The sequence below is a fragment of the Dryobates pubescens genome, chromosome 17 (genome assembly GCF_014839835.1).
Source record: "Dryobates pubescens isolate bDryPub1 chromosome 17, bDryPub1.pri, whole genome shotgun sequence".
Taxonomy (NCBI): Eukaryota; Metazoa; Chordata; class Aves; order Piciformes; family Picidae; genus Dryobates; species Dryobates pubescens.
The window spans coordinates 17,722,480-17,737,076 of record NC_071628.1 but is presented as its reverse complement, the minus strand read 5'-3'; the positions used below and the strand labels follow the sequence as shown (position 1 = coordinate 17,737,076).

The 14,597-nt window shown below is 39.9% G+C and overlaps 1 protein-coding gene across 4 annotated transcripts in view; it reads left to right on the top strand.

Annotated features, from left to right (window-relative positions):
- Positions 1-1,270: 1,270 nt before the first annotated feature.
- The window catches only part of OTUD7A (OTU deubiquitinase 7A), a 104,610-nt gene continuing 91,283 nt past the window's right edge, over positions 1,271-14,597 (top strand). For all 4 annotated transcript variants that reach the window (XM_054169028.1, XM_054169027.1, XM_054169029.1 and 1 more), the window contains exon 1: positions 1,271-1,459. The gene's annotated coding sequence lies outside the window, so the exon portion shown is untranslated. The remainder of the gene's footprint in view (positions 1,460-14,597) is intronic.

Sequence of the window (14,597 nt, the reverse complement as noted above, 5' to 3'; positions counted from 1 at the left end):
TCGAAAAAGAGAAAAACTGAGTTCATAAATTGTCAACTGCCTATTTTATGACTGCAATATACTGCATAATAAATCCAAGTTTATGAATGATGATTTGCAGTGATGATGAATGATGATTTGCAGTGATTAATATCAGCAACAAAACTTTTTTCAAATGTTTTAATTTCTGTCCTCATGAGCTGCAAAAGGAAATATTTTTCAAAGATTAGGTGAAATTCTTTTGGAGGTTTCAACAACATTCTGAACTGATGTTGGGGGGTTAGCAGAAAACTAAAATTTAAAGCAACTGATCTGATTTTCTTCCCTATCAAACCTCACTTGCTTATGATTCGAAAATGCTTTTTCTGCAAAACTTGTGTCAGTGCAACACATGTAAACAAAACGTCATTATATGTGTTTCTTTAGGGATTTAATGTTGCTTTATCTGTCACTGATCATGTGTCATCTGTAGTAGGCTGATTTCAGGTGAGAATTCTCAGTGTTTCTAGATAGAAGGCTTTTCTTCTGTGATTTATGTATTTTTTTCCTTCTACCCCACGTATCTTGCCTCATACTTGATCTTGCATGTTTCTGTTTTTGTCATAGTGGATAAAAGGAATGTCCAGTGTTAGTGGTTCATTCGTTGATCCATTTCCTTTTCCACTTGTCCAGTAAAACTAGATTTTAAATGAAAGAGGCAGTTTTAACCAACTGAGAAGACAGCCGTGTGCCTAGTGAAGTAGCTAGAACCAGGTTATTTGAGAAGTTGCTGTACGCTGAAGTACACTTTACTGTCATCCCTTGCGCAGCTAACATCAAGTATCAAAACATAAGGCACATGGAAAGCAGTAACTTGGAGTGGCAAACCCTCTTTGTAGAGGGCACGACTAGGCAATGGTCGCTGACAGAGCCAGGATGGATTCCGAAAGGAAGCGGGTCTTTCCGTCTCCCGCTGCTGTGGGACCGCGCAGGGCGGCTGAGCGCGCGTTGTGCCGGGGCGGCTGCGGCCCATCTTCCCGGGCCGTGCTCTGACGCCCGTTTCTTCCGCCTCTTTCTGCGGCTGGACACGGCGAGGTCGAGCTTGCGAAGAAGGCCGGCGAGAGCGGCGGGGAGGCGCCGCCCGTGCGGGGCTACTCCGGGCCGCGGCGGGGCCCGCTGCCGCGGGGGCGGGGCGGAGCGCGGCTCGCCGGGCCGCCGCGGGCCGCCGAGGGGAGGGCCTTGCGGCCGGTGACTTCATGGGAAGGAGGCGGTGGCGGGAGGTGGGTCTCGGTTTCTGTCTGCCGGTGCTGTCTGCAGGGCGGGCGAGAGGCGGCCGCTCCGCCGGGCAGCGCGGGCGGGGGGACAGCGGTGACGGAAAGCGGCAGCTGGGGGGGACGGCGGCGCTGGGTTAATTTCCCACCCCCCCTTCCCCCCCGCCTCCCCGGCCGGAGGAAGATGGAGCTCGGTTAGTAAGGGCTTGCGGGAGGAGCAGCGGGAGCAGGTAAGAGCTGCTGCTCCCTCCTCCTCTCTTCTGTCTGGGAGCACGGTAGGGGCTGGTCGGTGCGGTGGACGGGCCAGTGCTCTTCAGCGCAGGTGGGCCCGACACGCAGTGGTGTCCTTGCCTGCGGGCTGCCCGCTCCGCCCCGGCTGCAGAAGTTCCCGCTGTGCCGAGCTGCGGGCAGCCGGAGGGCAAAGCCCTCGCCGGAGCTGGTAAGGGCAAAACCGGGCTTTTAGAAACGTCTCCCGCGCCGTGCCTTGGGTTGTTGTGGTGGGGATGCGGGCAGGTCTGCCGGCTTTGCCCCCGCCCCGTCTCCCCCTGCTCATTGATGAGCTCCGGGAAGGGCTTCTGCATTGCAGACGATCGCCTGAGCTTCGCTCCTGCATTCGCGGCTTTACCTGATCAAGGCAGCCAGCTGCCTGGCCGGGTGGTCCGGTGCTGCTCGGGCAAGAGGCCGGTTTGGGCAGGTGGTATCGTCTTCTGCCATTCCTGGACCCTGTCAGGACATTTGGGGGACTGACCTCATTCTGATAAATATTAAATGTATATATGGTATTTGCTCTCTGACAGAACTACAAAAGGGAGCCTGTCAGGATCCGTGTGAATGATGAGCATTTGGAGTTCACAGGGTGCAATACAGTGCAGTGACATATAACGTGGATATAAAGCATAATGCAGTGAGGCACACGACCTTACATAATCTAAATTTAAAAAGCTCACTACCCCTACGCATACCCTGGAGGTTGTAGGAATATGTCTGTTCTAAGCTCTTTCTAGAGGCTCGTTAAGTATCTGTCTGACGTAAAGATGCAAAGCCCCTCGTGAGCCAGTGCTGAAAATAAAAAAAATAAATTTTTGCTTACTTTTGCTGTAGTTCTGTCACAGTAAGTTCCTCCTCAGTGGTCGGTATCACGCACCCGGAGTGATAGTCATGGCTCCATGGGCATACATAGCCCCACACTGCAAGAGGGAATGGTTTTCTTCTGTTGTCCCTTAGATGCGCCTTTAAATTGATGAACTGTAATGCTGTCACATTTTGATAAACTCTTGAGGTTTCTCTCCCTAGGCCTGAATAGTGCTACAATTTCTAGCATACAGGTATCAATTTAATGTAAACAGAAAGACACCTTTCACACTTTCATTTGACCTTCAGCATCTCACACAAATACTTGAAACTGATGATCAGGGCAAGTATTTTGCAAAGGACTGGTTTAAAATGTGTTGTTGCATGCAACATACATAACTTGGCTCATGTCTAGGATAACATACAGTCAGTGTTCTGAGCTCTATATCTAAAGGAAACTAACGTGTGATAAATTTGGCCCACATTTTTAACTCAGTCCTTACAAATGACATTGACTTTAAAAAAAGGTTGCTATGGCACAGATTTAAAGCAAAGTATATTAAGCTTCTGGAACTGAAAATGCTGTTGGTAGGAAAAATACTGTTTTGTTATTTATAATCTATTACTAAAATCTAAGTGTCATAGCTGTTGAGGCTGGATCCCACTCTGTTTTCTGCTGTTGGTGTGAATCAACTAAATGGTCTCCCTTCTATGGATGTGGACCAGATTTTGTCCAGGTGCACATGTGCTGCTCACACGGGCAAGCTGGAGTTTCCCCACTAGAATCTGGAATGTAGCTGAAAAACAATGCCTCTGGGGTACTTTCTGTTGCAAGCCTGTGTGCTTTTGCTCAAGCTGTACCATTGATTGTGGTGTGGAATATAGAACCAGTGTGGGTTGAGTACTGCCCACACAGCAGAAATGATGGCATGACGTGGAACAGAAATGATGTTTTTGTGAATCTTGCTCTTTTATGATATTATATTTTTCTACAAGAATGTCAGTCATCTTCAGGAGAGCTTAATTGATGTATAATATAGTAACTGTCAAGAGAGTGAGGCTAGGTAGGGATCAGCTAGCCAGACTAATGAATTGCTATCTGTATAGTTTAAAAAACCCCTGATCATTTGCTTAATCATAATGTGCCTGGTTTTGAAAACAGTAGGTTTTTTTTCAGATGTGATCTAAAATATTTTGGTCTTGATTTACCAGCACAAATTCAAATAGTGGTTGGGTGTTACAGGCTCCAAGCACATGTGAAATGAGCAGGTTCAAGGTACTTAGTCTTTTCATAGCAAGCCTACCTTTGCGTCTTTCGTTGCTTCTGGCACGTCTCCCTTACTGTGATGCTAGCAGACTTAGTAGAAAGGCCAGAGACTGAAGAGACTTCCAATGAGAGGGACTCCAGGTCAGGAATTTTGTAAAGCTGTTTGCATGGAAGCATATGAACGTTGACTCACATCTTACCAGTGCAACCATTATGCTTGTTGTTGCCATAGTTGCTCTTTGTATTACTTACTGAAAAATAAGGGAATCAATGTTTTAACTAGCCAGTATGTGTAACATCAAATTTTAAGTTGAACCTACAAGTTTTAAATCTAATCACTGTGGCTTTTTCATGCAGTTTGGAATCTTCTACGAGTTCTTTGTTATTGTATCTGTTATTTGGGGGGGAAAGGCAGGTATTATTTTTTTATTTACTGTATAGACCTTTAAGAAATTTGAAAATCTGTATATCATCTTGTTACATATTATTATTTATCTCATTTTTGCCTTTAGACACAGCATTACTAGGAGGAGAGCAACACTAGCATGTGCCTGTGTAGTTGTGTATTGCTAGAGAGAAAGTTGGAGCTGAAAGAGGGAAAGGACTAAGGAAACTAGTAGAATATTTGTCACTAAATTGTCTAGACCTCAGGTCTTGCTGTTTAATGATGTTTCCTTCTGTTTAACGTATTCTGCATTCCCAGAAATGTTATGAAATCCAAATCTCCTTTTGCCTTGAATTTAATAAAGTATCTTGGGACTCCTATTAAGAAACAAATAAACTTTTAATTAAGGAAATGGAAGCCCTTAAAATATCAAGTCCAACTGTTATTAAATTGAAGACTGAAAGAGGTAGAAAAGGCTTTTTCGTTGTTACTGAAGATTCTTGAAGTCTACAGGTTCATTTATAGTGGATAACCACTGTACAGCCATGCAAAGGCATTCATAGATATTTAGACTGAAGCACAAAGATAAATGGTATCTACACCTTCTGAACACATTAATAGGTGGTGCTCTAGTGAACAAACTGGGAGGTGAACCCGGCCTCTTAGATGATCTGAGCGGAGTCTTATGCAAGAGTACAAGTTTACCAGTTCAAGTTGTGCAGATTTTCCACTGCATCTTGCTGTATTTCTTTATTGTTAGTTTCCCGAGACAAAGCTTGAGAAATTGAGAAAGTGTCCACAGATAAGATGACAGAACTGTTCTCAAATCCTTGACAGTAACTAATTGGTTTTATTTCAAAGGCAGATTAGTTAGTGTATGCGTGTAAATGTAACAATACAACTGTTTTGCCGCCCAGTATCTTCTGGTCTTTTTGTTTAGCTATCCTTTCTTAACTACTGATCCAAGAGTGGAAAAACTCTGAATCTAATAAACATGGAGATACTGGAGATCTGAAAGATTTGACTTATAGTTCTATTTTTGTATTGTTCTAGCATAACTGCTTCTGTGTTGAGTATTTCTAATTTAAAGTAGTTTCAGGAGACAAAGCTAATTGTGACCTATTTCATCTCACTCTCAGTTTACTTCTGATTTTTATTCTTCTCGGTTCAGTGCTGGCTATTTTAGCCACTGATTTTTAGTCATAGTGCTTTGCTGTAGGGTTTTAATGAAGAATATTACTCATGTTATCTGTATTTACCTTATTTCATATTTCTTGGATGGACCCTTGGCAAAGCTTTAGGCTTGAAATAGAGAAATTCTTGAGATTGCTTACTTGTTTTTATTAAAAGGCTTAGTAAGGTCATTTAATATTTTAGAGTCTCTCATCTTTTTTAAATACACTTTAATTTTGAAAAGAAAAACAGATATCTCTGGACAAAATTATGAATTTGTTCTAAGATAGTTTGAAAAAGTGATTTCTTATGTAATTTGTAGAAGAAAGAGAGGATTACTATTCCTGAAAGTTTTTTTAATACTTAAGTTTTTTCCAGAATGATAATATCTGTAAATGCTTAATGATACATTTATTAAAATTGCTGTTTCACACTGTAAGCTGAAAAATTGATCAGTAAGAATCTTGAGTAATGCTGTCTGATCATGACTTAAGACTTGTATGTGAGGCTTCAATATCATTTAACCTGTACAGGGAACAAAGTATCTTCTTCTTTATACAAGGCTAAAGAAGCCATTTTTATTTTTCAGTGGTTTGTGGATACATGGTGCTGTACAGTGCACATTCTCTTAGAATCTGCTGAGTAATCATATGCTTTGACTAGTTAATCAAAGAAAGGTCAAAACCCATGTAGAAACTGAGCAGCTGTGAAAGAATTTTGATTCTCTTGTTTGTCACAATGGTTATATTTCCACTATTGTTTTCAGAATTAGAGTAAGGAACACTGAGGACTTGTTCTTTAATTAGACGCTTGAAATATCACATTTCTAATTCTGAGGTCTGCTGCATATGACCAGAAGATGTAATATATTTCTAGGTTATTGCTATGATGTTATCAGAGTCATGTTCTAATGCCTGTCATTTAAATGGCTAGCTGCCATGGTGATAGTACCATAGAAACTAGTAAAATAATAATTGCCTATTAGGAAATCTGAATGAAAAAAAAATCTGGTTTTCTGTCTTTTGTATTTGAACACCTTAAAAGGAACGAAACTCTGAGGATGTTATATTCCTGATGGAAAAAATATATTGAACAAATTCCTTTGCTCTGTGTTACACAGCAGGCCAGGTTAAGGTTATTGTATTGGTACTGTCAAAACATTAAATGTGTGACTGATAATTCAATTACTCCCTGGGCTACTTCTCATCTCAAGAGTGAGGACATTGGAGTAAAGACTTTTCTTACAGTGTTGATCTTTGTTGTTTACTTTGCTTTGTTCTATTGCAATTACTTTCTAGCACAATAAGTACGATTTTCTTCAAAAGCACTCTTCCAGCAAAGAAGGTCTATGACTGTGTCCCACAGGCAGTGTCAGAATAGACAGCCAAAGCACAGTAATGGTAGAACTATGGGAGCCATTGTAAAGGGTTGTATCTGTCTTGAACTATGCAAATCATGATTATAAGAATGCCAAATAAGATCTCTAGCAGGTGATATCTTGAGTAGCATTTTCCATGTCTTTTGAGATCTGTTGCAACAAGAAAAAAAGTGTGAGGAGCAGTCCCTGACTCTGTCTATTGGTTGCAGTGAGTTGTTTCTCTGTTACTGGTAAGTGACTTTATCAGATACTTAAGCTCTATTGGAAATTGCTAAGCAAAGACATGGAGAGTGTGATCCCAGATGTGTCTGTCTAGCTATATACTCATTAAATTTTTCTGTAAACACTTACATTGCCTCCAAAATTTCCAAGATACTGCAAAGGAGCTTTTGTCCTGTGTTAAATAGTTTCCCTGTTAGCACTGAGATCAGTGCAAACGACAGATTCTTGATGGTGTTTACCTTTAGTTTATTAGATTCAGACTGTACTGAGCAGCAAACAGGAGTAAAAACAGTCTGTCAAACTCTGCACTTAGGTAGAGGTTATGCCGCCACACTTGAGTCAGAATAATGCACCTGACAAGAGAACCCAGACCACAGTGTTGCAGGTGGATGTGTCAGGAACACAATCTCAGCTCTACCATCCCTTACCAGAAACCTGCCCATATCTCACCTGAGAATACTTAATATCCCAGTAGTTTCTATTTTAAGTCTTAGAGCTGTTACATTGTCAATTCCAGAAAAAGTAGGACATACAGATGTATTGAATAACATTGTGAAAAGATTATTTTAGTGTAAAGAAAGCATTGATTTAGCAAATTGTAATTAACTATGAAGCAGTGAAATCACCTCCCCTGACTCTCTAGGTAACTTTACGTCTTTGTCTCAGGAAAAGTCCAGGTGAATTAAAGGGAGGGCAGGTTTACATCATTCCAACAGAAATAACAAATAGTATACAACCTGTTGATAAAAGCTCACATGTGGGAAGGATTCAGGGAGTATCATGTGTTCATCAGTTCTACAAATTCAACTAAGAGCTGGAGAGGAACTTCCTTTCAACACAAATTAACAGAAATAACATATAATGTAGTAATCTCCCAGAGGAGGCCACAAGGATGACATTAAATCAAGTCAGGCTGATACAGTGTCTGCAGTCTTGTAAGTGGAGGCAGTTTGCTGTTAAGAAATTGTCATTGCAAAGTAATAACACTTTCATTAACTGTGAGTAGTGGGAATGGCTGAGCCTTTACAAGCTGTGGATTAAATTCAGAATTTGTGAGGTTAACCTGAAAAATGGAATTTAAAACAAAAATCACAATGGCTAAAGTGCTTTATATAATTTTCATTTTTGCTTTATCAATAATCATAAAAGCAGAACTTGAAACAAAAATCATGGAAGGGCATGTTAATGCCACATCATTTGGGGGAAGCTCTAGGTCTGAGTGACAGTTGGCCACAAGGATTCGAGGTCTTGTGAGTTACTCTCACAGCTTCTTATGTATAGTTTTGATACCATAGTAGATAGAGATAAAAATCAGATATTGTAATATTGGGCTTTAAGTGATGTTTATTTTGTGTTGAAAGAACCACATGAAGGTGTCAAGGGTTAGGGCAGAGCTGACCACTAAATGAATGACAGATACTCTCTGTTAACCCCTCTCCCTTCCCAGAAGGGGAGGAGAAAAGGAATAAGGGAGAGTTATGAAATGAAAACTAAAACAGCTTTAATAATAATAATTAAAAAAATATACAAAATCAATATTGAACCCAACCTGCCTGTTGGCAGTGATGCTGTGGGCAGGCAAAGGGGAAGGGGATTCACAAGCTGGAATCAGGAACATGTGGATTGGGATCAAAGGCAAAACATAGTCCTCTTTGGATGTCAGCCACTGAAGAAGAGAAAGCTTGATCCTTGTGATCCCTCAGTTTTGTACAGGCTATGATGTATATGGAATGGAAAACTTTGATGGTCAGTTTAGTATTACTGGTCCTGTCTGCTCCTGCCTGCAGGTGCAGCTTTTTATAAGCAATAGCCTTTTCACGAGCCAGCCCTTGGTTCTAACTAGCAACATTATCATCGTCACTTCCAGAAGCAGACTCTGTTTGCAAAAATGTGCTGTTAACTTGAGGAATTGCAGTTACTTGGAAGAGAATGAGCTGAAAAGTAAAATCACTGAACAGAACTAATTTGTTCTAGCTCAAACCAGAGCAGAAAGAATGGGCTTTTTGAGTCCTGTAGTAGTTGGGGATGACTTTTAGTGGATGAGGAATGCTTGGAATGACAGGTCCTGTAGAAGCTATGTTTCTTAGCAATAGACTGTTTGTTTCTTCAGGCTTCTTCAGTATTTTAGGACCTCAGATATACAGAACTCACATCTATCAGTTTATAATTGAAGTTTTTTTTGCATGTTTGTGTTACAGCAGAGTTCCTCTGTTCTGTTCAGTGTTAAACACCTGGAGGCAAAGTTTCAAATAAGTTAGAAAAGTGGGGTTTGTACTCATATAAATAATGCTGGGAGGCATCTAGAAGGACTTTACTGGTTTTCTTTCTCTCCTGTACTCTGTAATCATAGTTGTAGCTCACTGCTCTGACATTCCAAGCTCAGGATGCTTAATAGACAAGGACTCTATAATGGTTTTGAGCAGGAAATATAAAGATAGGTGTTCTGTAGTATATAAGCAGTCTGCAAATACTCAAAGCAGAATTTAATCTGGATTAATAAAAGGATGTCAATTCATGTCAAGAATAGGAGGAAACTAAAGGCTGTGAAAAAAAGCCCAATATTCTGTGAAGGTTACACAGTTTCTTTTCTCCTCCTTCAGTAATGGAGGCTCTTGAAGAAGTCCCATGTAGACATCTGTAATATCTCCTGGGCAACAGTCTACATTTTTATAATTCTGTGATGTTGAAAATTTCTTCTGGCATTGATAGATAAAAATATGTGCAGAAGAAAGAGTGGCACTATGAAGTCTAGGCCTATATTGTTTGTAACGGTAATCATTGTTATGTTTTCTCTCTCTGGTCTACATCACCTTTGTAACAGGAGATAGCAGTTTTCTATCGCTTAATCAATCCCAAATCCTTTTCTTAATTCCTCTACCCTTCAAAGGGAGAGTTCCTGTAACTGGCAAAGGTGAATGGGTCAAACAGGGGCTAACGTGTTGGAAAGTGAATCTCAGGACTTACCACTGGGAAATTAACAATTTTGCAATGGGCTCCAAGTCTTTTTGAACTGATTTTATTTGTTATTATAAACACATGCTGCAAACTGTTCATTACTTGTTACAGATGGGGGAATCTTTGAAGCAAGGCTTACGGTGCTGATTTACTGGCACATGTGCTGCACTGATATGATGAATTGCTTATCTGCAGGCCTGGTAGCGCTCTGACCGCCGAAGGATGATATGCTCATTTCAGCAGATAAGCAATATGTAGTCACACTGGCAAACCTGATGAACGTGTACCTAGTTGAGGTACTGCTAACTTGGCTGCTCTCTCTCAGTGCTAATGCAGATCAGGTGCTTGAGAGAAGCCCTTATGAGCACAAAATGTTGCATTAGTGAAGTGCAGACCTCAATTAACATGGAAATATAAATCATTGCCTTTTGCTGCCACAGGAGATGAATATTCATACCTGAGCAGCTCAGTTGTAAGTATCTGGAGTTGATGAGATGGCTGCATCTAGCTGATAATCTCTTGACTTGCTTTGATATAACATTTGAGAAACAAAGCCATTATAATTTTCCTTCTTCCAGTTGTGTCTCCTAAAAGACACTTTACATGAAAATGGGAGCTTTTGACTTGTTAGTTTCCATTTCATGTGCATCTCATTTAATATAAAATATATTCTTGTTCAGTGTATATAGGGGAATATGCACTCATGAGAGAAGATAACTGTGAAGCCAACTGGTTGTCATTAAATGTGCATTTACAGCTAACAAAAAAAAAATATTAAATACCCTTCTCTGAATTTCTTAATAGAGTTTATCTCCATTAAAATATACCTTATTTTTGTGAGTAAGAGGTTGGTAGAGGACATGATTTTCATTCTGTATGTTCCTATGACTGTTCTTACTCCAATTACTATCTTAATAGAAGCTATAACAACTTGTATATATATGCCTTCTGTCAACATTTTTCTTCAACAAATCTGAGACTTACCAATGGAGGAGAAAATTACTCTGTGACAAATTCCTTGGGAGTCATGCTGTCTCAGTCCTTGGGAACTGGAGAAAAAAGGTTTGGAGTTTTAAAAAAACAAACTCAAACAATCCACCTTCACTAAACCACTGAAATGGACCTAAAATAATGCTAGAAAATAGCATTTCAGTTGTAGAATTCTGATTTCGTTGCTGAAGATCACCTCAGAGGAAATAGTTGTAGCAGTAAAATACATTTTAAGCTGAAATGTTAGAACAGTGAATTGTCAACAAGTAGGTTCTTACTCTTTTCACACTTGGAAAACAAAATCTTTTGCTACCAGATTGCTTCAGATTAAGTCCCAGATGTTTTAAAACACTTCTCATGGCTTGTATCTATGTGGAAAAAAACCCAACCAACCACCACAACAAAACATCTATTTTATGCTACTTGAACTGATGTTACTGTATTTACTTTTAAAGTGGAGCAAGATTTAACTATACAGAATAATTTCCCATATAGGTGTGAGATCATGGCGATGTTTTATCCACAAGCCCTATTTTTCTTGGATATGACTCCAGGAATGTTTAGAGAAAAGAGAGAGAGAAAAAAAAAAAAAAAAAAAAGTAAATTTCCAGGAAACCTTTACCTTCCCAGTGTTGTACAGTGAATTTCGTGGTCTTAAGAGGTGGTAATTTTGTAAATAGTTCAGTGTGGTGCAGTCAGATCCCGAGAGCTTGATGAAAAACTAGTAAGCGAAGCTCTCATTATGGTAGGTTGTGATTATCTTATTTGTTTTTATCACCACACCATGAGAAATTTAAAGTAGTGTTAATTATAATTGTATAATTTGAGATAATGAACACTAACATGATCCATTTAATTTTTTCCTTAAATGCAACAGTAAGAATGGAGTTTGCTAGTATTATGAAGGTTAAAAACGCCAAAGCAGAACTTGATTTTCTGTACAGATGTTTGTGCAAAATGTGACCTTTATTTGATCCTCCAGCTTAAGTCACAAAGCAAATGAAAAGCAGTAACTGTGTATATATGAAAGTACAATATGAATATAGTTATCAGGGGCTATTAGTGTTTTTCAAGGAAAAGGCTGATAAAAATGTAGCTGAAGATTTCCATGCACATGTTCTAGAAGAATAAACTATTGACAAAGAGGGAAAATACTTATTTTAAAAACACCACCTGGAGGGAGGTAGCTGTTTGTACAGTAGTTTGCCGGAAAAGTTGTGTTTTAAAGATTTATTTTTGTAATCAATTCCTGAGCAGCCAGGTAAGATAAAAGCGTATCACCCATTTAATAAAATATCTGGATGGAGCGAGTTACAAATCATATGTGGTGCTGCTTCTGCGTTGCGTGTTCCTGCTGTTTGTTTGGCTGAAATCTGGGGATGTTACATATTTGTAGATCTAACAGTCCTTTTCTTCAAGCTTTGCACTGTTAATTTGGGTCACTGCATATAATGCATGTTAAATAAGATGAGGGTTTGTTGTATTTACAGAAAAAGTTAGTAGGATTTCATGGTATTACAGGAAAGATATTACTGTTAAAAATGAGCAGGTTTCCTTTTAAATATGTTGCTGATAGTTCACAAACAAAGTAATGTGTTCTTCTGGAACACATCTTCTTATGTACATAAATGTCACAGGTTGTGACAAAGTTGCACAAATGAAACAGACAGCAGACTGCAGCTCTGAGGTTCAGTGGTTTGGTAGGTCTTTGCAGCGGGACATTTAAGTTTTGTGTGTTAATCATTGAGATTATTCTACATTTTTTTGAGGCTAAAATGAAATACTTTATAATATCAGTAACCTATGCAGAGAGAATTGTTTTAAAAACTTCCAAAGCTTCTTCAGTCTGGAGAAAAGAATGCTCCGAGGTGACCTTATTGTGGCCTTCCAGTATCTGAAGGGGGCTCACAAGAAGGTTGGGGAGGGACTTCTTAGGATATCAGATAGTGACAGGACTAGGGGAATGGACGTGAGGAAGTTCTTCACCATGAGAGCGGTGAAGCCCTGGCATGAGTTGTCCAGGGAGGTGGTTGGGGCCCCATCCCTGGAGGTGTTAAAGACCAGACTGGATGAGGCTCTGGCCAGCTGGATCTAGTGTGGGGTGTCCCTGTCCAATGCAGGGGGGTTGGAACTAGATGATCCTTGTGGTCCCTTCCAACCCTGACTGATTCTATGATTCTTGACTCTCTTGAAAAGCTGACTACAGGTACTTAAGAGATCATATAACTTCTTTTAATGAGACTTAGGCTTCTAGGTCATATGAAGCACTTTCAAAAACTTTATTCTTATCCTGATGATTAAGCTGCCAGATAAAGTTGCAACTTCATTAATAGTCAATCTGTAAAACCCCGATTCAAAATATTGATTCTCTACCTGAAAAAAAAGTAGAGCTGTGTATCAGTTGCAAACCCTTGTGGTTTTTTTTTTTCCTTGGCGGGGGTGGTGGTGGTGTTTGGTTTGGTGTTTTTTTTTGGGGGGGAGGGGTGTATGTGTTGTTGTTTGGTTGGTTTTTTGGTCTAATTTATAACAATAATCAGTTTCCTATCCCCTAGACATGTCTGCTTAAGACTGAACCTGTGATTGTGTAGTCTTCGCTTTTGTATTGTCATGTCTCTGCTAGGCACTCCTGCTGCTTTTTTTTCCTCCAATGTAACAATTCCTCAATTGGAGGAATTGACTAGCTGAGAAAATACTTGTTCATTTTAGGGCATTCAAGTGAACATTGCAGTTCATAATTACAATACTTTTTGGAGAGAATTTGTAATTTGAAAGGTACTATTTCATGCCAGCACACATAGGCTAAAAAGCCTTTTATTTTTAACTCAGAGCTCACATGCTCTTTCAGGCTGCCCAGGGCCACATCAAGTCTGATCTTGAATGTCTCCAGGGATGGGGCCTCAATGATATCCCTGTTCCAGTATTTTACCACTCTCATTGTAAAGAACTTCCTTATGTCCAACCTGAAGCTGCCCTGCTCCCAGTTTCAAACCACTGGCCCTTATCCTAAGCCCTTCTAAACAGTCCTTCCCCAACATTCCTGTTGGTCCACTTCACATGTTGAAATGTAGCTATAAGGTCTGTCCAAAGCTTTCTCTTCTCCAGGCTGAACTGCCCCAGTTCTCTCAGCCTGTCTTCACAGGAGAGGTGTTCCAGCCCTCTGATCATCTCTGTGACCCTTCTCTGGACCCACTCCAGCAGATGCGTATCTCTCTTGTTTTGGGAACCCCAGAGTGCACCAGGTCAGTTGAACAAGTTCCTAATCCGAGCAAGCTAGTTGATCAGATGTGCTACTGTGGCTTCCCTGCAGAAAGGCATCTGTTGAAAGGAAGCTACCATTCATGCCATATTTCCACCCATCCTTGTCTAAGAATCCAGTGTGCTCAGAAATACTAAGGCCTTTCTTTTCCATCTGTTCTTACCCTTTTGTGTTTAAAAGGGTTCCAGTTTAGTAACACCTATCATGTTTATTAGCTTTGTTTCCAGTTTTGATTGTAGTTTAAAGAAATTGACTTTCAGATTATTTGTTTTCCTGCAAAAATACAAAAATACTTCATTAGCAAATGGTTACATTTCATTCTTACCACTTTGGATCAACTGCTCTAAATGTATGTTGTCTTACAATCCCATGCTTGCCAGCCAGAGGGTTTACATTGATCTGTGAATAATGAATGACAAGGCATAAACCAATTTTTTTGAAAAAAGTGTTTTCAGTACCTCCTAAGAAAAACTGTCCAAAGAATGGGCAAATATAGTAATAGTAATAAAATTTGCTGTAGTGTTCAGGGAAGCAGGGCTAAGAAGTTACCTTTTTTTATTCCAGTGTGGTTTGTATATACTAATGGGTAAATTCTTCAGAGACTTTGCATCTGTTGTTGCCTTCAGTGGGAATTTAGTGTTTTGATGAAGAGATGCCTAGGATGTGACTCA